General features: G+C 38.7%; 1 protein-coding gene across 9 annotated transcripts in view; it reads right to left on the bottom strand.

Annotated features, from left to right (window-relative positions):
• ESRRG (estrogen related receptor gamma) overlaps nucleotides 1–24,795 on the bottom strand; it is a 641,686-nt gene that overhangs the window by 564,997 nt on the left and 51,894 nt on the right. For 2 of the 9 annotated variants that reach the window (XM_025358727.1, XM_025358791.1), the window contains exon 1: nucleotides 15,882–16,000. The exons of 6 other annotated variants lie outside the window; for them this stretch is intronic. The gene's annotated coding sequence lies outside the window, so the exon portion shown is untranslated. Of the gene's footprint in view, nucleotides 1–8,739; nucleotides 8,901–15,881; nucleotides 16,001–17,164; nucleotides 17,390–24,795 lie in introns of those variants that run through there. One more of the 9 variants, XM_025358755.1, reaches the window with a different exon arrangement.

Genomic DNA, 24,795 nt, shown 5'->3' with positions numbered 1-24,795 from the left:
TTCCTTAGAAATAACTACCTTATATCCATTATTCTATTTTGAAATATATCAAACTTTCGTAGGTAGTCTTTTTTATTTAGTATGTTAAATATTTTTAGTGACCACAAAAAATAATCATAAGGGATCCTGTGGATTTGTTCTTTTTTCCCCCAAAAACAGGTCTTAAGTTCTTCCATTCCAAATTATCTATCCAGGGGGATTTTCAGGAGTTAACAATGTGTAAAATGTTCCTTGCTCAAGACAAAGACAAAAATGAGCTTTTAAAATTGCCCATGTCACAGTTAGGATAAAACAACCTGCCTATCACCAGAGCATAATTCAACCCCCTATTACAAAAGCATTACCTTCCCAGTTCCTTTAGGAAGAGGTGGAGTATGAAATCGCAAATAGATAACAAAATTTAAGCCCCCAAAGAGAGAGAGAATATATATCAAAATAGCTAAATGCATGTAAATAAGTACTAAATTTAACAGGCATGAGTAATGCAAACCTCACAGGAGCCATCTTGCCTAGGACTGCTTTCACGCTTCCAATTCAAAGGATATAAATGGGTTCTCCCCACACTTAAATATGGAATAAAAAGACAGTTGCACCGGACTATAGAAGAGGTAAGCCCAAATTCACAGAGGTTTTATTAAAAACAGGAAAAGGTCAGTCCTCTTCCCCCAAAGGAATGTCCAGGGCTTGTAGGAATTATTACTCCAAGATAGTTTCTTTATTAAATTCACTGTGCAGAAATAGAAAGACAAGGCCAGGGGAGAACTAGACAGACACAGAATGTCTTACTTTTGTCCAGCCTAAGCATTGCCACAATCTAAATTTAATGCCAAGATACCTCCTCTTCACTGTATCTACAAATCAGATATATGTAAAAACCCAGAGTAAATCCTTAATGAAGTAAGAAATTATGCCGTTATACAATCCACTAATGATAAATGTACCATCTATGTGCTTTCCTCAAAATAAAACAAATAAGATAAATTCAGAGTATTGTGCCACTTACAACCTCTGCAAAAACCTCACTGCTCACCAACGACATGAAACAGCCATGTACATTTTAACCGGTTTGCTTCTAGTTAAAATCAAGTGTTCGTTAATGAATTAGTTTGAGTGAATTTATAGATCGAGGGCAGTCCAGCACTGCCTTGTTTAGCAAACATTTTTCAACATGGGCAGTCACAGGGAAATCTCAAGCCCAAGTTAAGTGCCAACTTAAAATGGATTCCCGAGACACCCCTGGTGTGTGAATTAATTCTATTTGTATTAATATTTGGAATGTCACGCAGGATGCCGCAGCTGGTTTTGCGTGACACTCTGGCACTCTCTCCACAGCATTTTTATCATTAAAATGACCATGTTTTAAAAGCAATGACATACCGTGTGAGAGACTTTGTAAGAGTGAGAAGGATGAAAAGCTGGAAATTTCTCTACTGGCCTCTGCCTATTAAACACCCTACCTTTACAACAGCAGGGCACATTTTGGTGTCAAAGAACAGGGCACTGTATTCAATGTCGCTGCAGTGAGGGGTTTGGGTAATCCTGTTTCTTTACATTTGAGATCACAGCACTTCTAGAAAAGTCAACAGAATCAGCTGCTCCAAAATAATGTCCACAACTCAGGCACACTCACATAAAAATACTCCTTGTGAGGAGGTAAGAAATTAAAGTAACATCTGGCAGAGAAAAATCTGTTCTCAAGAACTAAAACCAAAGAGGAGTGTCAGAGCTTGAGGTCTTCTCTTTGGAAAGCCTCTGTAACCAGCGCTACTGGTTTTGTGGTAACAAGACAGGGCCGGTTTAGATCAGTGAAAACCAGGTACAGACGAATACCTCTCTTCAGTCTACGGTTTCAGATGTTTCTTAACATCAAACACTTTTATGGCTTGGAAATGAAAACATCACCTGGTTTGGGTTGTATTTCTTTCCCTTCCAGATTCCGGTGAAGATGACAATAAAACTAATATGGCTACAGAGAGCAGGAAGAATCATGAAAACAAGGATAAGGTACCTGCTACTTCAGCAGCTCTTAAATAATCAAGAAGGAATTCTAGTGTGTACCTATGTGACCAACTGTTTTCTACCTCTGTTGAGATCGAACAGCAGAATCCATTCTAGGAGAATATCTGATCTGGGACTTTGGGGTTTTATATATTGTTACCCTTCCCCTCCTCCTCCTCCCTATTTAATGGGTTCTAGAAAAAGCATAGGAGATTGCAGTTTCAGCAGACAGGGAAAAGAGGGCTGATATGCTTTACATAGTTATTTTTATATTTAATCCAAGAGCAAGAGAGGACTAAGCAACCCAGCTGACTCTAAAAAGCATTTTAGGAAGTTGGCAACTGAACAAGCCACCTCCTGCTATCTCCTACTGTGAAGTAACTGTATCCAGGGTATAGATATGTTCCTCAAAGATATCAATAGCACAGATAATTAAGTTAGTGCAGCAAACTAGCTACATTCTTTGAAGTGTGGAGACAGTTGGTACGCTAACCTTTCCCTCACCTGATAGGCTAAGCCTACAATCTCCTCACACATGTTAACAATCTTGTGACCTTTAGTCCGTCCTCATTATCACATCAGTTTAGTTACCCAGCCACGTGGGGCCTACCATAAAAAGGGCTGCTTATAAACTGGGATAGCGAGTTAACAGGCTCAAAGACAGACTCCACTTGGGTAGGAAGAACCTCCAACTAGAGAAGCTAAAACTCTCTAGATTAAGCTATCCTGACACAGAAAAGAAAGAGCATCACAGGGTGGGAAGAGGGACCAGCTGACCAAGACATCATCAAACTCTGGAGTGCATCAGAATCATAAGAGGTGTTTCTAAGTACACCAGATACCGGACCCCACCCTCTAGAGAGTCTTACTCAAAGCATTGGGGTAGAGACATAAAATCTGCATTTTAATGAGTACAATGGTGATTCCAAATCTGTGGTTCTCAGACTACACTTCTTAGAAAGGTAAGGACTGAAGCAAGTTTCTCAGGAATCCAGTAGCATGCACCTATCATCCAGAAACTACTACACCCTGTGGTGCTTTGTATATTTTGTGTCATTTAATCTTCACCATATAAACACACACAACAAATATGTGTAGGTATATACACAATAGATATATACACACCCTATATATAAATATATATATGTAAAATACACAAAGCACAAGGGTTTAGTATATGTGTGTATTTTTCATTATTTAATCTTCACAACATACATATATATGTTGTGTGTATATATACACATTGTGTAGATGTATGCATAGGTGTATATATTGTATGTGTATATATGTTGCATGTACATTACATACAGATGTGTTTTGTGTATATATACATATATGTATGTATATATGTATGTTGTAAAGATTAAATGATATGTATACGGGTGTATATATAAGTATATATATGTTGTGAAGAGTAAATGATGAAAAATACACACACACATATATATAATTTGATTCATTTTATAACCACAGAAACTGAGGCTGAGCGATGTTAAGTAACTTGATCCAAAGTCGCATGCTAGTAAGTGGCAAACCCACGTGCAGAACCCAGATGTGCCCCTACCAAATGGACCCACAGAGCAACATGGAGAGAAGTCTCAAAGAAGCTGCAATCCTTCCCGATGTGTGTTTAATTCACCTGCTTTTCAGGCCTTCCCTCCACAGAAGACAAGAGTGAATGAGGCCAGGAGATTGAGAAAAGGTACAAAATATCAGAAGTTGTCCAAAATACAGGCATTCTTTATCAATTATATTACAATTTGCACTAATAAATTTCACGTAGAGATCAGCCTTTAGGCACAGAGAAGCCTGCTATGAGTAAATGAAATATGGCTGTCCTTTGAATCAGAAGGGGATAAAGAACATGTGAAATGGGTCTCTTTCTATTCCACTCTCTACCCTACCCTGGTTATGCTAGACCCTGCATAAACTCCCTAAACTTGAATATATCCTGACTGTGTTTTACTCTGGGGTTTTAATGAGGAAGAAATAGGAACAAAAAGAAGAAGAAAAAGAAATTACAGTCCCTCCTCTAATGCCCCAAAACAAATGTGAGAATGCCACATTTTCCTGACTCAAGTACCAGGGTTGGGGACTCTATAGCTCCTTGACGGGAAGCCCTGTTATATTAAGAAAAAGGCAGAGGTGTTTCAACTGCTACTAGAAAGATAAATAGCCTAGGATATCCATTAATGCCCCATAAATTCTGCTGCTCAGAATGCTGATATATTTCTAGTGATTTGTGATGTTTTCCTTTCCGGTTTTTGATGGCAACTTAGGTTTAATACAATAGACTAGTTTGGCAAAGGTAAAATGCCTAGCTATGACAAACTTAATTCCCTAGACTCAAAACCCTCAGCAGATGTGAAAACAGCAAATCTAGTTAACTTCCCAATTCCCATAGGAATCTCCACTGGGAATATGACTTTCGATGTGGCATTTCTAGGGGAAATTCTGTTGTTAAAGGCGTTCTTGGAGAATCTCCCATGAGGCTTGCTTAGAGAAATTTTACCTATTTCTCTTTCAAACATGAGGTTTCAGTGGATCTGACCCACCCTGATGATGAAATCTTAAAGGACAGCCTCATCTCCCTTCTGAAAATGCTGGGAAGGAGGCTTAGAGAACAGTCAACTAAAAGGTGACAGCCACAGGTGGGAGTGACCACTTCATATTTACAAGACTGAGCCACGCTGGATACTGTCATTTACACAGAACCTGAAGACCAGTTCAGTCACATATGGCTTTGGGGAGGAAAAGACAGGCATGCATGGGATCAGCTGCAGAACTGGCAAAGAGAGAGTTACACAATCATTTTCTTTTCTCCCTCTAGAAGCAAATATAAACCTGCTTTATGATGGCAGTCCTCGTTTCCCAGAGAAGCACTTTTGCAATAATAACACCATAGAATAAAAGCTTGAGCGACCAGGGGCATTTGGAAAAATAAAGCCTTCCCACTTCCAAGTATTATGCTGTCATTGTCCTGTTCCTTACATTTTCTATCAGGAGCTCACCATATTCCTACATACTCCAAGATTGAAGGGCACAGTTATTGTCTCTCCCCAGTGGCGTTGCTTTGAGGAATAGCTGAATTATCATGTGGACAGTCACTCTGAACAGTGTCTGGAACATTTAGTAAGCTCTCTATAAGTTGTAACTATTGATATTGTTGTGCTGGTGTTGTTAAATGTGGCTCGATTAGCCACAACACACATATTACATGCCAAATATTTTTAAAGCAAATATGTGGCTTGTTTATAGTTTTCATCTGTATTCTATACCCATGGGGAGTATTTTTTTTTTTTTTTTTGAGACAGAGTCTTGCTCTGTCACCCAGGCTGGAGTACAGTGGTGCAATTTCAGCTCACTGCAAGCTCCACCTCCCGGATTAATGCCATTCTCCTGCCTCAGCCTCCCGAGTAGCTGGGACTACAGGCGCCCACTAATTTTTTGTATCTTTAGTAGAGATGGGATTTCACCGTGTTAGCCAGGATGGTCTCGATCTCCTGACCTCATGATCTACCCACCTCGGCCTCCCAGAGTGCTGGAATTACCGGTATGAGCCACTGAGCCTGGTCTCCCATGGGGAGAATTCTAATCATGAAAGCAGCCATTTAAAAAAGATGAAAATATTTAAGCTACCTACTTTCTGTCTTACCTTTTAAGCTTTTAAGTGTCTAGAGCAGGGCTTCTCAGCCTAGGCACTGTTGACATTTGGGGCTGGATAATTCCTTGTTGTGTGGGGGGATGCCCTGTGGACTGCGTGATGTTTAGCAGCATCCCTGGGCTCTATTCACTAGATGCCAGTGGCACCCTCTTCCAGTCTTAATAATCCCAAATCTCTCCAGTCATTGCCAAAATGTCCTTTGGGAGACAAAACTGCCCCTGAGAACCACTAGTCTGAGCCATTTTGAAATAGATGAATGAACTACAGACGTAAGTTCTCTAAAATGTGCCTCAAATGTGAGATGGTATGCTCTCACCAAGGATTTCACTTACACCACAAATAGCATTTTATAAGAAGTAAACTGAAACCCATAGCCTAACAAGAACAGTGAGATGCTTGGCACTAACAAGTTATGGTAAGCAAAATAGTCCAAACTTGTTCACATATGCAAACTCAACATTTAATTTTCTGCAAGATTACCCACAATAATTACAAAGTTTCTATAATACAGCCTTAAAAGCTTGGAACTATGAGATCCATAAGAATTGATCCTTTATCTTTTACCTTTACTGTGTACGGTGTCTGTGCAACATAGCAAATGAATGTAGGCAATATTTTCCTCTAATTTCTAGGAGTACTAAAGTGAAACTTTCCTAAAATTAAATTGATTATTAAATAACCTAATGGAGGGAAATACAGAGTCAACTCGAATGTACAAACAACACTAAGGTAAACCAAAGACCATTTTGCTTATAAGTATGTATCCTTCAACTGAACATAGCTCTTGCACATATGATAACTAATAGCTTGACACTCTAAAAGTAATGTTGAAATATGAGTTGCTACCAGTTAATGATGGTTTGAGGACAAAGAGTTGACATCTATATGACACCAGTTTGTTTAGTCTGCCAGTAACATACAGTATTTTGGGGGCATTAGTAATAGCTTGAATAAACTGTCTGCGTAGATTCTATGGTCAAATGCTGGCTAATGCCATATCAACTTGAAGATTTCAGAGCCATTATCATAAGACATAATTTCTTTATCATAGTCTTAGAATGAACCCAGGCCAAGAAATCCACCCTAATACACGGAGCTGTATTAGGATCTTACTTAACTGATATTAATAGAGTTCATGTGAGAGAAGACACACATTCATTTTTTCACCTTCTGATATCCACATGACTAATAAAGTGTCATTTCAAAGGGAAAAAAAAAAACCCACAACACTGACACCCACATTTTGGCAAAGTATCAAGCCAATTCCACTAAGGGTATTAGTCGCTTTGATGAAAGAATGTTGCACCATCTCCACACACACTAGCTCTCATTTGGTTGTTCCTTCTCTTTCTAAGATGATGTTACTGACAGGGATTACTCTCTTATTACATGGTAAAGTGGGTAGGACTGCAGACAAACACGGGACCTAAGTTCGCAAGTACAAGGTCATTTCTCTTTGCATAGAGCTACCTCAATCCTATCTTCTGAGAAGCAGAGATTACGATTTCCACACTACCACGTGATCTCACAATGATAGGAAAGCCTGAGGACCCAGAAGGGAAAATAAGTGATCTGCATCCTATGTGAGCTTTCAGGAGCCGCTGCACCCTTCCCTGTCTCCTTTCTTTAATTCTTCAGTTGAGGACCAAGTCAGAATCCTTGCACCATCTGGTAGCCATGGATACCACACTCAATACACAATATGACCTTATGAGTCTTTTCTTTTTTTTTTTTAAAACATCTCCAGGGGTGTTTAATCCCCTTCCTAACTTTTTTCACACTTAATCTCCAGTCCTCTCCTGCACCAACCCTCTTCCAAGACTGGAATCTTGAAGAGGTAAAATCAACCTGGATCTAGATGTCAGAAAACCCAACTTCCAGTCTTCCACTTTTTTTTTAACAAGCTTTGTCACTGTGAACAAGCCACATACTCTTGCTAAATTAACTCAGCTGTAAAAGACAGATAAGTTGTGACTTCATAAACTTTCACTACAAAAAACATCATGTATTATTAGAAGAAATACATTGAGAAAAACAGTAGAAGGGAGTCTTTTTGCATGTTATTTCAGTGGAAACGATAAGAAAACAATCATCTAATGAACAAGCACAGTTATTCTCAAGCAGTTTTACTCAGAGCTGGTCATATGACCTTCTAAAGAAAAATGTAAAAAGCGATCACCTTTTCCCCCTTCCAGTCATTTTTCTCCCTTCTAGCATTAAAATACTTCAATCCCTAACTTTAATCCTTCCCCCCGACCTCCAGCATTTAAAAAGAATAATTGGGCGGTTCCCAGTATTTTCCCAAGAAGTACCTTAGGGCCTTTGACTAATGGTCTAACTTCAGGGATTATACCTGTGATGGTTAATACTGAGTGTCAACTTGATTGGATCAAAGGATACACAGTATTGATCCTTGGTGTGTCTATGAGGTTGTTGCCAAAGGAGATTAACATTTGAGTCAGTGGACTGAGAAAGGCAGACCCACCCTTAATCTGTGTGGGCACCATCTAATCAGCTGTCAGCATAGCTAGAATATAAAGCAGGCAGAAAAACATGAAAAGATTAGACTGGCCTAGCCTCCCAGTCTACATCATTCTCCCATGGTGGATGCTTCCTGCCCTCGAACATCAGATTCCAAGTTCTTCAATTTTGCGACTCAAACTGGCTCTCCTTGCTCCTCAGCTTGCAGATAGCCTATCGAGGGACCTCGTGATCACGTGAGTTAATACTTAATAAACTCCCCTTTATATATATACATATATGTGTGTGTGTGTGTATATAGTATGTATATATAGATAGATCGATATAGATATATATACACATATAGATAGATAGCTCCTATTAATTCTGTCCCTCTAGAGAACTCTGACTAATACAATAATTAAACTGACTTAAGACGGTTGCCTAACCTTGACTTTAACCTTGGAAATACAAGGATTTTTCATCCTCCTCTTTCCACTCTGACTTATATTGCATCTCATTTCTCATACAAACATCTAGGGCCTCTCCTCTTTTTCTGGTCCCCTATGCTGACCGAAACCCACATCTTCAAAACAAACATGCAGAGCAGGAAGTACCTCTCAGAAGGAAATTCCATTTGCTCTACAGACAGAGTGCCAGTCGGCCACATCACAGAAGCAGCAGACAACTCTCTAGGGAAGACACCATAGTGTCTGGTGGACTCCAGGAAGCTAAGCACAAGAAGGCACAGGATTCCCTCCAGGCTCAAGCCTGGATTCTAAGAAAAAAATAATGTTGTAAATCCCAACCCTCCCATCATTCTTTAAAGACCAGATGATGGTGTCCTAGACTCAAAGGCAATAGCAAAACCTGCAAAAAAAAATGGTCACCTATTTGAATTTCCCAGGAAGACCCTCATTATATACAAAGATATGACTCTCCTCCATCTACATGTCCCTAAGTTGCTATAAGTTGATTCTAATTAGAAGAGATCACCAAAGTAGAGAGAAAAATCTTTCTGGGGTAAGGGTCCGGGGAATGGGGGTAAAATGCAGAGAATGACTTTCATTTTCGCTGTAAGTTGCTGTGATATTAGGGAAACTACATAACTCAGTTTCATCATCTATAAAATTGGGAAGAATGGGACTTATTTAGCTCACAATATTTTTAAAAATCAATTAAGAGAAGTAAAAGTTATTTTAAAATAAAAATCATCAAATAGTATTAAACACCTAGTATTCTAATATAGATTACTCTAATTTATGTCTATATTTGCAAAAGTACAACAGGACTTTAGAAAATCTCCAAAGTTAATTATTATTATTATTTGTTTGTTTGTTTGTTTGAGACGAATCTCACTCTATCGCCCAGGCTGGAGTGCAGTGGCATGATCTTGGGTCACTGCAACCTACGTTTCCCAGGTTCAAGCAATTCTCCTGCCTCAGCCTCCTGAGTAGCTGGGATTACAGGCATGTGCCATCAGGTCTGGCTAATTTTTGTATTTTCAGTAGAGACAAGGTTTCACCACATTGACCAGGCTGGTCTTGAACCCCTGACTTCAGGTGATCCGCCCCAGTTTGGCCTCCCAAAGTGCTGGGATGACAGGCATAGGCCACCGCTCCCAACCAATGTTAAAATCTGAAAAAAGCAAAATAATGCTTCTCACATTGTCTGTCTTCACATAAATGTACCTATACTTCTTTCTCTCCATACCTCTTTCTGTGTCTATATTTTTACATGAATCTCTGTCTCAAAAGGTAGCAAAGTAGAGTAGAAGAGTTCACTTGATTCGAAGGTAAAATACCATAATGTAAATCTCAATTCCACTATTTCTAGTTGTGTTACCTTGGACAAAATAATGTCTGAAATGGAGATGATGATACCAGACAGTCTACTTCCAGAACTGGTGAGCTGTTAAATGAGAGACACCTACTTCTGCCTTTCTCTTTCTTTCCTTCTCTCCACTTTCTCTTCTTCCTCCTCCTCCTTCTTCTCCTCATTTTCCCATTGTTCTTGTCCATCACTGTCATTTCTTCTTTTCCATAAACAGAATTAAAGTTGAGTTCTGTGATATTTCTGAGATTATTCAATAGCAAAATTAAATTGCTTTTTATTGTCATTGCCGTCCATGTTTCTGCTATGAGACTTTTGAATCCCCTAGAATAAATGCAGTTATGTATTGGGTCTCTCTTTCATTGCAAAAAAACAAAAAACAAACAAACAAACAAAAACACCTTTCCCACAAGCCCTGCACATTTTCTCTAACTTAATGAAGCAATATGTATATAGGTAGGAAGTTGATGAATTTCAGACTTGGCTCTCTCACTTATTAGTCTGTGTGAACTTGGGCAAGTTTCATCACTTTTTGGGGGCTCAGTTTTCTCATGTATAAGATAGCAGTAACAATATCTATGATGAGAGTGATGAGAGAATTGTATCAATTAAGATACCAGTAAAACAGATAGCCTAAGGCTTGGTTAAATGGTAAGTGAACAGTAAGGAGCAGATATTATTACGTTAAAGCTAAAAATCAGTTTTATGTATTAATGGCACCATGACTAACTTCGATATTGGCAATTTGTAGGGAGAAGTTCAACATAGGATGCTGCCCCATCAAATAGCTTGGAGACAGAAACCTCCACTAATGACTAATACTCACTGAATGCTTACTGTATGCCAGATGTCTTCTTGGTAATCTACATGTGTTCACTCATTTCATCCTCACAACAATCTGATGAAGTGGATACCACTATTATTTCAATTCAAGATGAGGAAAGAGAGATGAAGAGTAGTTCAGTTGCTTTCCTAGGTCATCGCAGATAGATGAGCCAGAATTCAAACCCCTGGGGTCTAGTTCTAGAGCTATGATGTAAAGCATGTTCCAAAATCATCTTCCTCCAGGAAAGATGGCATCTTCTAAATCAACTGGTATGTTGCCAGTAATTTGTGACCAGTAATAAAGTACTGGAGTCTGCTGATTGCTTTCTTTTTAATTTAAATGGGTGCAGTTGCACTTATAATGTCATTATTCATGCTCAGTAGCATTCTGATTTCCTCTCTAGTGTAGAAAAGAAAGCAGTGCAATCCAAGCTAAAGCTCTGGAATGACTGGGTCCAGTGCTCATCTGTGGTATGTGCCTGTCACCCATCAGCATCAGCATCTCTGTCATCACCACCATCGTATTATTATGTATTGATCACTCTATGCCAAGGATGTGGTGATTCTTCACATATGTTTTCTGTATGTGTGAAGAAAATGTTGAAAACCACTGAGCTACACCATTCCAGAGGCATACTTGTAAGACTTTTCTCATAATTCTACCATATACCACTGACCTGAAGAGGGAAAGAAGAGTACGATAATATTACTGGTATTTATTTTGTGTTAATCACTGGAATAGGCATTTTAAATATATAATCTTATTTAATCCTCAAAATAGGCCTAAAATATAGACATTATAGTTATTTTAACCCCAGCTTTACAACAAAGGAAACCACTACTCAGAAGGGCTAAGCATCTTTCCCAAGGATTGCAGAATTTTGAAATTATAGCTTCAGGATTTGAACCAGACCCATAATGACTCTTTTGAGCAGTCCCCTTAAGATAGTTTTACTATTTTCTAAACTGGGTGTGTGTGTGGATTTTTTTTTTCTCCTATGACACAAGCTGTCTCTTTTGCTATCTATTTATTAGGAAGCAGAAGCTCTCAACAAAGTACTAGATTGAGAATCTGAAATCGCAAGTCACAGCCCTAGTTTTGCAGCTCACGTGTTGTGTGGGCAACTTATTTATCTATTAAAAAAAGGAGTTTCAGCTCTAACCTGCTACATGCTATGATTTCTCTTGAAAAACATAACAAATACCCATTGTAATTCATATGATATCCAGTCATATGATATCTCCCAAGGGCATGTTCTCTGCCCTTGGGAAAGAAGATTTTAGAGAGAAGCCCACTGCACTGATGTGCTTGTTGACTGGAGCATCAGACAAGGGTGGTTAAAGAGAAGGTTGGCTGGGAAGTGTGAGAAAGTCATCCACCTTGCAGCTGTCCCTGCCTGAATAGTACCATGGCTAAATAAGAGTCTCTCTCTAGAGATCTCTGCTGGCACCTTGTCTTCATTCCTTTCTGGACCAAAAAAAAAAAAAATTCCTCATGAAGAATGTATTGCCTACTACATGCAACTGCCAAAAACCGAACTGTAGGCAAAATCTATCTGACAGAATCTCTTAACTGCTTTGATTCAGTTCTTAAAGGAGATTAGTTGTTGGAAGGTCACAGAGAAGCCATCCTACTGCACATTGCAGCTTGGGGTTTCAAAGCTTTCACTACTAAGGGGATCTCCGTGCTTGATGCCCCTTCTCTCCATGCCGTTTAATCAATGAATCAACAAATAGTTACTGAGCAAGGCTTCCCTGGGGTCTGCAGGTCACTTCAGATGTGCCTCTCCTGTTCAATAGCAGGAGAAAGAAAAGCGGATTTTTCTTACTCCTCTTAAAGTTTCCATTTATAAAACAAGGGATGGCATCAAAAGACTGCGGGTCTCCCTCATTTTTCATTCCCTGAACCCTCTGATTCACAAATAAAAATGAAATGTTATGTAGCTGGGATATTATATAAGAGCTGGAAGGGAGGAAGGAAAGAAGGAAGAAAGAAAAGGAGGGAGAAAACAAGGAAGGAAGGAGGAAGAGAGAAAGAGAAGTAAAGAAAAGAGGGAGGGAATAAAAGGGGAGGGAAGAAAAGAAGGGAGGAACAACAGGAGAGAAGAATGAAAGAATGAGATCCTTAGATTTCAAGGTCAAAAGACACAGTGAACATGTAGACAATACTCCCAAGAAACATACTTTGGTAGCATATACACTCCATACTTACTAGTCTGATCATTATTACTGCTCTTTAGTATATATGATTACCTTTGTGAACCTCTACTTTTAAGCTTTTAGGATTAGAGTAATTATGAATGCCTTTTTTTTTTTTTTTTTAGGCAGTCTCACACTGTCACCCGGGCTGGAGTGCAATGGTGCAATCTTGGCTCACTGCAACCTCCGCCTCCCAGGTTCAAGCAATTCTCCTGCCTCAGCCTCCCGAATAGCTGAGGTTACAGGTGCCCACCACCATGCCTGGCTAATTTTTTGTATTTTTAGTAGAGATTGGGTTTCACCATGTTGGCCGGGCTAGTCTCGAACTCCTGACCTCACGTGATCCACCCACTTCGGCCTCCCAGAGTGCTGGGATTACAGGAGTGAGCCACCGTGCCCGGCCATGAATGTCTTTAAGTGTACCTCTGCCTTAACCCTACCAATAGAATCATACATAAAATCTGCATTTAGCCTCAATACACATAGTATCAGAAACTCCAAACACAAAAAAACAAAAAACAAAACAAAACAAAAACCAAAAACTCAACTAGCTTTTCTAAGTACTTTGCATGAAAATTTAAAAAATAATGAATATAAATATTACTTTTGGTTTTTAATAACAATGTTATATAGGGTAAGTGCAGTGGCTCATGCCTGTAATCCTAGCACTTCGGGAGGCCAAGGTGGGAGGATAGCTTGAGCCTAGGAACTCGAGAACAGCCTAGGCAACAAAGCAAGATGCCATCTCTACAAAATGTTTAAAAAATTGAGCCCAGGAGTTCAAGGTTGCAATAAGCTATGATTGTGCCACTGCACTCCAGCCTGAGCAACAGAGAAAGACCCTATCTCAAAAAAAAAAAAAATACTTTTTAAAAGTAAAACACTATACTAGGATACAAAATGCATCACCATCTCCCAAGTGATGAAAGTTACTATGGTGTACAGTTGTCACTATGACAGGACCAAACAATGATGTGAACAGCGTCCTTCTCTGTAAAGCACACAGAGCAGGATTCTACTTGACGATATTTTTCCTCAATCAAAAATACAGTCATCCCTCAGTATCCTTCGGGATTGGTTCCAGGTCCCCTGCATATACCAGAGCCTAAAAATACTCAAGTCCTGCAATCAGCCCTGCTGAACCCACGTATACGAAAAGTCAGCCCTCTGGACGTGGGTTTCACATCCCACAAACAGGGTAGTTTTGATCAGTGTTGGGCTGTAAAAAAATCTACCCACATGTGGACTTGCACAGTTCAAACCCATGTTGTTGGAGGGTCAAGATAATAATGAAACCAGCAACAGTTTACTGGACACTTACTCTGCCACACAGGCTGCTGAGTACTTTCCATATGTTATCTCATGTAACTCTTTCAACCAACATTGGTGTACATTATTACCCTCACTCTACAGATGAGAATGTGGAAGGTCAGGTAGGGGAAGTCTTTTAGCCTAAAAATCTTAAACATAGTTAGGTCCAGAGCAAAACACCACTCTCTGAATATTTTGCTTCATAATCACCCTGCACCTAACACTTCTATTCCTATCTTTCAGCTTGGAGAATCAAGGTAAGGAAAAGTAAAAAAGCATATTTTTATTATATTTTACCCCAAACTCCATTTATACTTGGTGTTCCCACACTTGCTTCAAATTGCTCCTTTCCCCCTGCCAACATTAATTACTAGATTTATTCTTTTCTATCTTTTTGATAAACATAGCTGGTATTAGAATAGAAAACACATCATGAGATCACAGTATTAACCATGATATTTTGAAACATTCTTCAGTCTAAGTATGCAATAAGGCTCTCCAACATCTTAAAAAGATTGATTTAAAAAAAGCTTAAATATAAGCACTATGTTAACACTTAGCACTTACAGTTCTAAACAAAGAGTTTGCCAGATAAAATCTGGAGTGTATGTAGAGGGGGCTGATGCTTTTACATTTTATTGAGTTTCTAAATTATAACCCTCATGCTTTTTCATGTGCTGATTGGTTCTATTACAGTAGAGGTATTAATAGAAAAATACACACCTGAAATTCTATCGTTCAGTATGACACCTGTGTATGTACAATGATGCATTTATTCAGAAGAATCTATATGTTAAAAGGAGTTAAAAGAGACATTATCTTTTGTTCCAGGATGATGCAATTATTTATACCATCTGTATGTGGAAGGAGGTATGGCTCAAGAAACCAGTTCAGGTTTCACCTTGAAGCTCAGCACACCTAGACATTGTCTTTTGCTTAAAGTGCCTGTGGTTGCTTGAGACTGTGACTCTGAGCACCTTCATTCCTGCATGCTGTGTACTGACTAGATCTACCCTCCAAATCTGGATAAAGACACAGCTGTGCTTCTAAGTATCCCCTTTGGCTACTAGACCTTCTTCACTTATTTTTTTAAAATAAGCATAGCAGATAACAGCACACCAAACAAACCATGAGGTTAGCACTTAACACAGATACAATGTGCTCCTTATTCTTGGTTGAAGGCAAATTTATGAATACAATCATTTTCACATACTGAAACCACCTTTACCAGAGAAATGCAAATATTATTGTAATATCTGGTCCTTGTAGAACTCAGAAAATATCTGGGTGGACTAAAACCCTGAGGTTAGGACACAGCACTTCTCACAGTATCTGCATGTGCTTTTTACCATATTGTAGAAGTTGTTTCTAAAGCAAATAACAGTTCTCAGAAAGACCGAGTTTACGAATTGATCTAGAGACTTAGGGAGAGACAGAAAAGACAGTTGTACCATTTAAAGCTAAGAAACGAAATGACCTATTCCTCTTATGTCAAGACTTGAGAACTTCTAGTACACAATTAGCTTGACCTTCCATAAAGGAAGCCCTGAAATACAGACTTCCTTTTTGTTTCTAAAATAAAGGTACTTACCAGTGAAAATTCACAAGTCACCACACTTTGCCCAGAATCACATTGGCCGCCCTTCTCCATGAAAGCACAGAGTGGGACCTGCCAAGTTTGTGGAGATACCTACTTGGGTTGGTTGGAAATAGGTAAGGGGGGAAGAAGGGGCAGAAAAGAAAGACTTTCCCTTTAAAACTGAACAGAAGCTGATACCAAATCACATGACCTTTTACCGTAATTTCTATTAAAATCATTTCATGTCTGGTTGCCTCTGCTCTCCTGGCTCATTTGTATTGTTTACAACAAGTCATTGCACTGGCAGTTAGTGGTGGCTGAATCCATGGTTACCCGTTTTTACATTCACTAGTTAAATGGAATGCAGCTCTGCTGTGGGTTTCAGGGAGCAAGCTCTTAAGAAACCACAATCCAGCTATCAATCAGACTAATCTGAGAGAAATTAATCTTACAAACATAAGTATTGTTGCATATTAAAAATTGATAGAAAGGGGGCACGGGCTTTTATTGGTTGGAGTTAATTGGAGTTACAAAAGTGGACAAGCCGAGATTTGACTTAGAGCCTCAGTGTTCTGTCTGTGGTCTCCATCTGACAGCCATTCACGTTGTGCATCTAAAAAGCTTTCAAGGGTAATACGACCACCCTTGAAAACAAATCCACCACTTGCCAAAATTCTGTGAGCATTTATCTGACCTGAATGTTCTTAGAATCTAAGTAGTGGTGAAATGCAGGTTTAACCAGACTGCAATCCTAGCAAAGTAACTTAAACAGTTATATACAAGACAGTAAAACACCAAACAGACAGCACTGGGTAGGATTCAATTAAGACAAAACCTCAGTGGAATGCTCTTTACGAGTAAATTAAAACTGCAAACTAATATGTTTTGAGAGCAAGAACAGTACACATTCATTCTATTGTCCATGAATTTATGTGGTTAATTCCTTAAAAACATTCCCCAAAGCTAACTTGTTTCTCAAGATGGACATGACCAACAATTACAAATCCTAATAAAAATGTAGAAGTTTTATAGTTTAATGCCCACAGTAATTGTCCCACAAGTCACATCTAAATGCTAAATGAGAACAGCAAATAGTTAAAGCTAACATATTACAACCCCATCTACTGCAAAGTCACTGTATCAGAAGCTAGAATTGATTTGTTTCCTCAGAACGAATTGAAAATGAATGTAACATAACGTCGGAAAAATCCCTCCTGCACTGCTAATCGGATATTGTATAATGGTTGATTGCAGCTTTGCCCTGTACTATTGCTGCCTAAATCATACATACTTACACGTTCTGGGTTCTTCCAAGAGTTTGGTGCAGTTTCAAGGACAAATGTCTTAAGGAAGCCTCTCTACTGTGCAGCAGGGAGCCTAGCTCGGATCTGATGACAAGAGCACAGTGCTAAATCTGACAACAGAGAAGGAAACTTCCTGTGTGAAGAGGAGATCTTGGAAAGTCTCAGGGTTAAAAAGGCTGCTCTAAATGTGCTGGTTGATTTGCTCCCCGGTTGTGTATACACAGTAGCAGCTGATCTGTGTTTGCAGCCCTGCAGAAAGGAACCTTTACTGAAAACCAATGGCATCACATTTCAGCGGAGCTGGTGCCAAGTGCTGGAGAGCAGAGCAACCTTTGACAACTTCACACGATTCACCCCAGCAGACTCACCACAGGTCAGAAAGGAATGTGGAAAGTGTCTCCCCACCAGGTTCCATCTCAGGTATGTTAGCACAGTCCCTGGGAAACCACACACTGTTACTGGTTGGATTCTGACAACAGTGTAAGGTATTCTCGGGACTTCTACGTAGTTCCTGTCTCTGCTGTCCTGACCTACAGTGTACTATATTTTAACAGAAGCTTTAAAATGAATCAGGATTTTTAAAAATGTATTTCGCTCTGCTTCTTATGGAAACCTTTGTATGTAAGGTTCTTCTGTTGTTCCTCAGAAATAAACTGAGGACAAAATAATGTAAGCTCGGGTAGTCTGGTATCAACTTCTGCATTCTGTCTCCCAATGCAGAGGCTGGAGTTTTAACATTACCATGTTGTCAGGGGCCATTTTAGTATTGTTCATTAGAAACTGGGGATGGCTGCAAAACTTCACTCCAACAGAACCAACTATTGTAATGAGCTATAGGGATGTTAGGAACAGACAAGCAATGAAGAACATGAAATATTCCACTGTTCAGCAGTGGAATCACCTTCTTTATTATCATCCTTAACATGGAAGAGAGTGAAAATTCTAGAACTTACCAACTCTAGTAGTGAAAGTTAAGACAGAGTAAGAGCCAGAAAGAGAGAGACAGAGACAGAAGGTAGGGGCAGCTGCTAGTGGCAGTAACAAACTTAATTCAAGTCATTGGTTAACCACTTCATTAACTGCGAGTTCCTCACTGCCCTTCCTTTCTCTTCTGTCTCTATGACAAGTCCAGGTTATGGTATATTATATGGTATTTTTCACTATTGTGCTTTTTACTTCAAAGGGCAGAAATCAGAACTGACAGTTTAACAAAAGGCCACGTTAAATGTGTCAGGCAGCTCAGGAGAATGTTCCCCTACTTATCTGAAAGCCAGCCCAGGAGCTGCCTGGGCAACTGGTGAATTATCCAAGGTCTTTGTTTTTCATTCTGGCCACACTATTGTTCAGGAATAATGATAATTCTCTTACATCTGAGAGTCCACATAATGTAATGAATAGACTCTGGGCTCTGGTGCCAAGTAGATCTAACTTCCTATCTCTACCACTTTCTACCTACATGAGGTTGGAGGTTGCTTAAAAATCTCTGAACTTTTGTTTTCTCATCTGTGAAATGGAGACACTATATCTACCATACACAATTTTTTTTGTGAAGTTTTAAACAATAACTTAACATGTCAAGGGCTTACCACAGCGCCTGGCATGCATGCATTTACAAACATTTACTGAGCCTCCTCTCAGAGCCAGTCACGGTGCCAGACACTGGGGGCACAAAGTCAGTTAAGACATGGTCTCTACCCTCAAGTGCAGTTCCACAAGTGTTACGTATTTCCTCCTTCCCTCCCACAATTTGTGCAGTCTCTGTTTAAATGCTCTGTTTCATTTGATCCTTCCAATAGTCCTGTGAGACAGATAAAGCTACACCCAGTTTATAAATGGGAAAACTTTGGCTTGAAGAGATGAGGGTCACACAGCTAGTAAATTGCAGCCTAAACATCAACCCAATTTCTCTGATTCTGTCAATCTGTCAAGTACTCTTTAAGGTATGTGTGTGTATATACACATATATATGTGTGTATGTGTATATACATATATATGTGTATGTGTATATACATATATGTGTATGTGTGTGTATATATAACGTATATAGATATGAAGTAACCACACAGCATTCATATTTTGCATTATTTGATATTATACTTGTTATCTTCACAGTGTCACGTATACATATAATGCACTTCCCTGCAGGTAGCATAAGTCCCTTAAAGAGAGGCACTATATCTTAAAATTACTTTATATTCTCAAACAGACCTAGCATGATGTTAAAGACATTACCTGTTTAATAAATTTTCCTAAATTGAAAAAAAAAAAAAAACCTCAAGTTGGGTCAATTTTACTATCCAAAATCACCCTCACAGAAAGCTGGAACCCTTCAATAAATGATGGTGTGGAGGTTATATGTGGCCCTTCCAGTGCTCTTGCTGTCTATGTCATTACTTCTAAATAATTATATACATGTCAAAGTTCTTAACACGGACTCATCATCAAACTCCCTGAAGATCGTTTTCTTCCTTTGTTTAGCACATATCCTGTACATTGAAGCCCTGATGAATTTTGGTAAGAGTGATTAAATATTTACTTTCTAATTCAAGCCTGACCCGAAGATATCTCTCGATTTCTGGGTCCACTCCAGTTTCTAGTTTTGTTTTTTTGTTTTGTTTTTTTTTTTTTTTTTTGCTTGGTTGTTTGTTTGGTTGGTTGGTTTTTGTTTTTTCGTTTTTTGGTTTTTTCTTTTTTTTTTTTTTTTTTTTTTTTTTTTTTGAGAGGGAGTCTCACGCTGTCGCCCAGGCTGGAGTGCAGTGGCGCGATCTCCTCTCACCGCAAGCTCCGCCTCCCGGGTTCATGCCATTCTCCTGCCTCAGCCTCCCGAGTAGCTGGGACTACAGGCACCCGCCACCTCGCCCAGCTAATTTTTGTATTTTTATAGAGACGGGGTTTCACCGTGTTAGCCAGGATGGTCTCGATCTCCTGACCTCATGATCCGCCCGCCTCGGCCTCCCAAAGGGCTGGGATTCCAGGCGTGAGCCGCCGCGCCTGGCCCCAGTTTCTAGGTTTAACAGTTCACAAAGTGTAGAATTCTGTTGATCATTATCTTGTAAATCAAAGCACAGCATCCAGCAATCTTGGGTAGAGTTTGCTTTTTATACATATATAATCTATACAAATAGCTCGAATTTCTTAAATAATTATTGATCTACTGCTTCATTTTATGCATTAAAATGTAGTCCATTTCTGATGAAAGAATTGATTAGACATTTATCAGTGAATTACAGACAAAAATTTTCTTTTTTTTTTTTTTTTTTTCCAGACAGAGTTTCGCTCTTGTTGCCCAGGCTGGAGTGCAATGGCACAATCTCGGCTCACCGCAACCTCTGCCTCCCGGGTTCAAGCGATTCTCCTGCCTCATCCTCCCGAGTAGCTGGGATTACAGGCATGTGCCACCAAGCCCGGCTAATTTTGCTTTTTTTTTGTAGAGATAGGGTTTCTCCATGTTGGTCAAATTGGTCTCCAACTCCCGACCTCAGGTGATTTGCCCACTTCGGCCTCCCAAAGTGCTGGGATTACAGGTGTGAGCCACCGTGTCCGGCCAAAAATATTCTTAAAAGACATGTGTATGGTGTCTAGAACTTGGATTTCAACTAATGCACTACATTCATTAGTTCTTTTTGTTTGGTTGGTTGGCATTTTTTAGAGATGGGGCCTTGTTATGTCGCCTAGGCAGATCCCAACTCCAGGCCTCAAACAATCATCAAGCCTCACCGTCCCAAGTAGCTGGGATTGCAGGTATAAGCCACTGGACCCAGCACTTACTGTGTGCATTTGTTCTAATCTTATACCCTGGGCACCTTTTAAAATAGAATTTATAATACTCTTTCTAAGTATTTACTACCAAACAATGATTCCTTCAGCCTTAACAAAAATCCAAGAAATTTAGATTAATAGCAACGTCATGGCAAAAGTGCAGATGACAGGCGATATTTGAGATAAAGAACACAATTACTGAACACATTGTTTTTGTTTCCAAAGTCAGTCACTTGTTTGTTTAGACAAGCTGTGGCCATCTGTAAGGGAAAGTAAATATGCTCAAGCACTGGCACTGCATACGTTAGAATTATCAGGCTTGCTACCATCTTCCATGTCCAGCTGCCCAGCTGCCCTGCAACTACTTCAGGGAGAAACTAGCAGTTGCCCAGCAACTACTTCCTGCTTGCTCTCTGAAGTACCAACCACAATACTTGTTCTACAGTGGACAAGAAATGTACCAACCAAAGACCACTCTGGAGCTGAGCAAATTCACCTCAGAATGGTCAGATCTTTTTAGCACAGAGAAATGGTGCACCCAATGACTCTTCTTCACCACCTGAAACCAAGGAACTTTACCGTTTATAAGCACTTTTATACCCAAGAGTCTGATTCAACTCTCATATCCATCTTGAGAAGCAGATGCTTTTATTATTCAAATTTTTATAATTATAAAGGTTCAAAGAATTAAATAATTTCTCAAAATCATACAGGCAATAAGTGATCCAGTGGAGATTTTGAAATGAGAGTTCTAATTCCAAAGCCTTTTCTCATAACACACTGTCCTTTCTCTTCAGGGGATATGTGCACACACTAATTTACCTCTTTTTCCTTTTGGCTTCACATCCCACAGCTCAGTTAAATACAGACAAAGCTATTCCCCACCCTTATCCCCACCCCTCATGCCTACCCCCCGCTATACACAGCTCACCCTCTTCTACATCCAACTGCTTCCATTTTTTCTTCTCTCACAACTTGGCCAACTATTTCAGAGAATAGCTTTTTTTCTGTCTCCATTTTTCCTCACTCCCCCTGTTCAATGAATTTAGGTGTCAAAAGCCACATCTTATCACAAGTGATAAACTTAGAAGTATTGCTAAGATTTCAGTATATCAGGGAAAGAAAAGTCATATACTTTGCAACCAGCCTCAAAAAGTCCCGAAAGTTTCTAAGAATCTCTTACAGATACTCTGCAATTGTTTCTGTCTCTTTTAAACTTCCTGTTATATGTGCGTTCTTTTAAACATCAACCATTGCAAATCTAGATAAATGATAAACTATCATTCTGTTTTACTGCCTTTGTATTCTGTTTATTACTTGTATCATAATAGAACTGTTCTTTACATTTTGCTCATCACTGATAATATACTATTTCACTCCAATAAGTAACAATGGGCTTTTATGGTCTAGCCTAGGAAAGTAATCAGCATTTAAGATTGTTTTCTGCAGGACCCAAAAAAAGTTGTTTTAAATATCTAATAATTGATTTACAATGAAAAAATTGTAATGCAAACCAGACTCTAAATTTCATGAGGTTTTCATTCCAAAACACAGATACTGAGCTCATTTACTACTCTTCATACTAATATTTCTAGTCAGGGCATAAGGCCATACTTAAGTAAATAGTTTATAGAATGGAAATAAATAGGTGTATGATGAATTGATTGATTCATTATCAATCATTCACTAAACTCAGAATCTCAGGGGTGGAGTAAGTTGGAGACCATCGAGTCAAACCCCTTCATTTTAGAAATGAAGAAACAAAGGTTCACTACTGCCCTCTGATGAAGTGGGTAACCAGCTCATACTACAAACCCAGCTTAGCACCATTTTGAGTGACCTTTAGCTGAGGACTGACATCCGCTAGTATGCACATTAGCTACAAGGAGCACAGTTCTAACTTTGAAGGTGATTGGGCCAAACCATTATCAGGCATTATATCCCAATTCTGCAATCTTAGGAAAATAAATGTTCATACTAAATAGAAAATGAATTTCTAATAACTGAATTAAACTGTTCATCTAAATAGCCAACTTCAGATTTCTCTCCACACATAATAACTTGGAAAAATATATAGCCCGTGTTTACTATAGTACTATAGCTACAGTCTCTAAGAAAAGCTATAACTCGCTAACAATTTTCCTGATTTATGTTTGAAAACATACAGGGCATGAAATGATTTCTGCAACCTTACATTTTCCTCAAGAACACTGGTGAGCAGAAGATATATTCCAAAAATCATGTGGGATTGCTTGCTATGTCTACTTCTTTCATAAAACTGTATGATAAGCAATTATACATACTCCACCAAAAAAAATGTCATTAGGTTTTTCTCCCCATTAAGGGAGGAAAGAAGAAAAATGGAAGAATGGATTTAAAAAAAAAAAAAAAAAAAAAAAAACAAGAAACAGGAAAGAAAGAGGAAGGAAGGGAGGGAACTCTGACAAAAGGACCTATTTTCAAATAATGTTTACAATGTAAAAACTGATTGCCTTCTTAAGGAAGAAAGTGCAATAAATATTCTTCTAAAGAACAGCTTGTAGATAATGTATGCTTATAAACTGTAACTCACTGCAGAAATGTTAGTTATTCTTGTTGTTAGTATTTAACATATATGGAAATTTGCTTACAACCTGTAACGGTGCTAATAAAAATAGGTATTTGTGAATATAAATTATACTGGTCATAAAATCAGACTTATTAATCTAATATATCTTAGAATGAGATCAAATTTAAATGAACCACTCTGTAACATAGATATCTGGAAACATTGTTTATATTCTATTCCATTAGTATCTATCAGAATAGGAATGCAAAAGGTTTGCTATACGTCACATAATGTTGGCAACCTGAATTTAAATCTTCAAACCAGTAAACAATCGCTGTCAGGTATGCATATTTTCCAAGTTAAAAAAAATTTGTATAGGAAAAGTAAAATGAGCAAATTCATTCGCTAACATCCTTTTAAGTGTCCAGGTTATTTATTTTAGCAGATGCACCATCAGAAACAGCCATATAAGTAAATAAAATATCTTTGACTCCCCGGTATCTTGCATTTTACCACAGGTGTTCCAAACACATTCAACCTTTTGTGTGTGTGTGATAACTATGATCATTATCTTGTTTAAATGAACAAAGTATCCTTCATAACAGAAATATAAATAAAGGCCTGATTTAAAACTATAAATGATTATTCTTCACAACTATAGGTATCATCAAGCATAATATTATAAATACACCAGTAAACATCTGTGTATGGTATACATGTCAAAGAGGAATGGGAGATGAGATTTATCCCCAGTACAGTGCAGGGGGCAAGGTAAGGAGAGAGTGGCCTTTCACAATGGGTTGTGAATCAAGGATGAGTAAATGAATGGTATCTAATCTCCAAGAAAAAGAAAATTTCCTTCTCTGTGTGATAGACATAAAGAGTTGCAATAATTTCACAAAAATTTTTATCAGGAACATACTACCAAGAATTTTTGCTTCAAGGTTTGCAAGAATTTTTCTGGTTCTCTGAACCATAAGGCTGTGTGTATTGACCTTCTATTTCAAAAGGCTGTATTACTTTCTGCAATCATCTCTTAAAAGAAGGCCCACTGGGCTCTGGCTCTCCCTTTTGGCACCACCACTAATTCCAATACAAAAATCGTATTATAAATTAGATTCAAAATTATCTAAAGATTGTTCTGGAGAAGGATTTTCTTTCTTTCTTTCTTTTTCTTCTTTTTTTTTTTTTCAGACAAAGCCTCGATCTGTCCCCAGGCTGCAGTGCAGTGGCGCGATCTCGACTGACTGCTATCTCTACCTCCCGTGTTCAAGCCATTCTCCTGCCTCAGCTTTCTGAGTAGCTGGGATTACAG

Source organism: Theropithecus gelada, chromosome 1, assembly GCF_003255815.1.
Source record: "Theropithecus gelada isolate Dixy chromosome 1, Tgel_1.0, whole genome shotgun sequence".
NCBI classification, from domain to species: domain Eukaryota; kingdom Metazoa; phylum Chordata; class Mammalia; order Primates; family Cercopithecidae; genus Theropithecus; species Theropithecus gelada.
The sequence above is the reverse complement of the archived record's forward strand: the minus strand, read 5'-3'. Positions and strand labels throughout refer to the sequence as shown.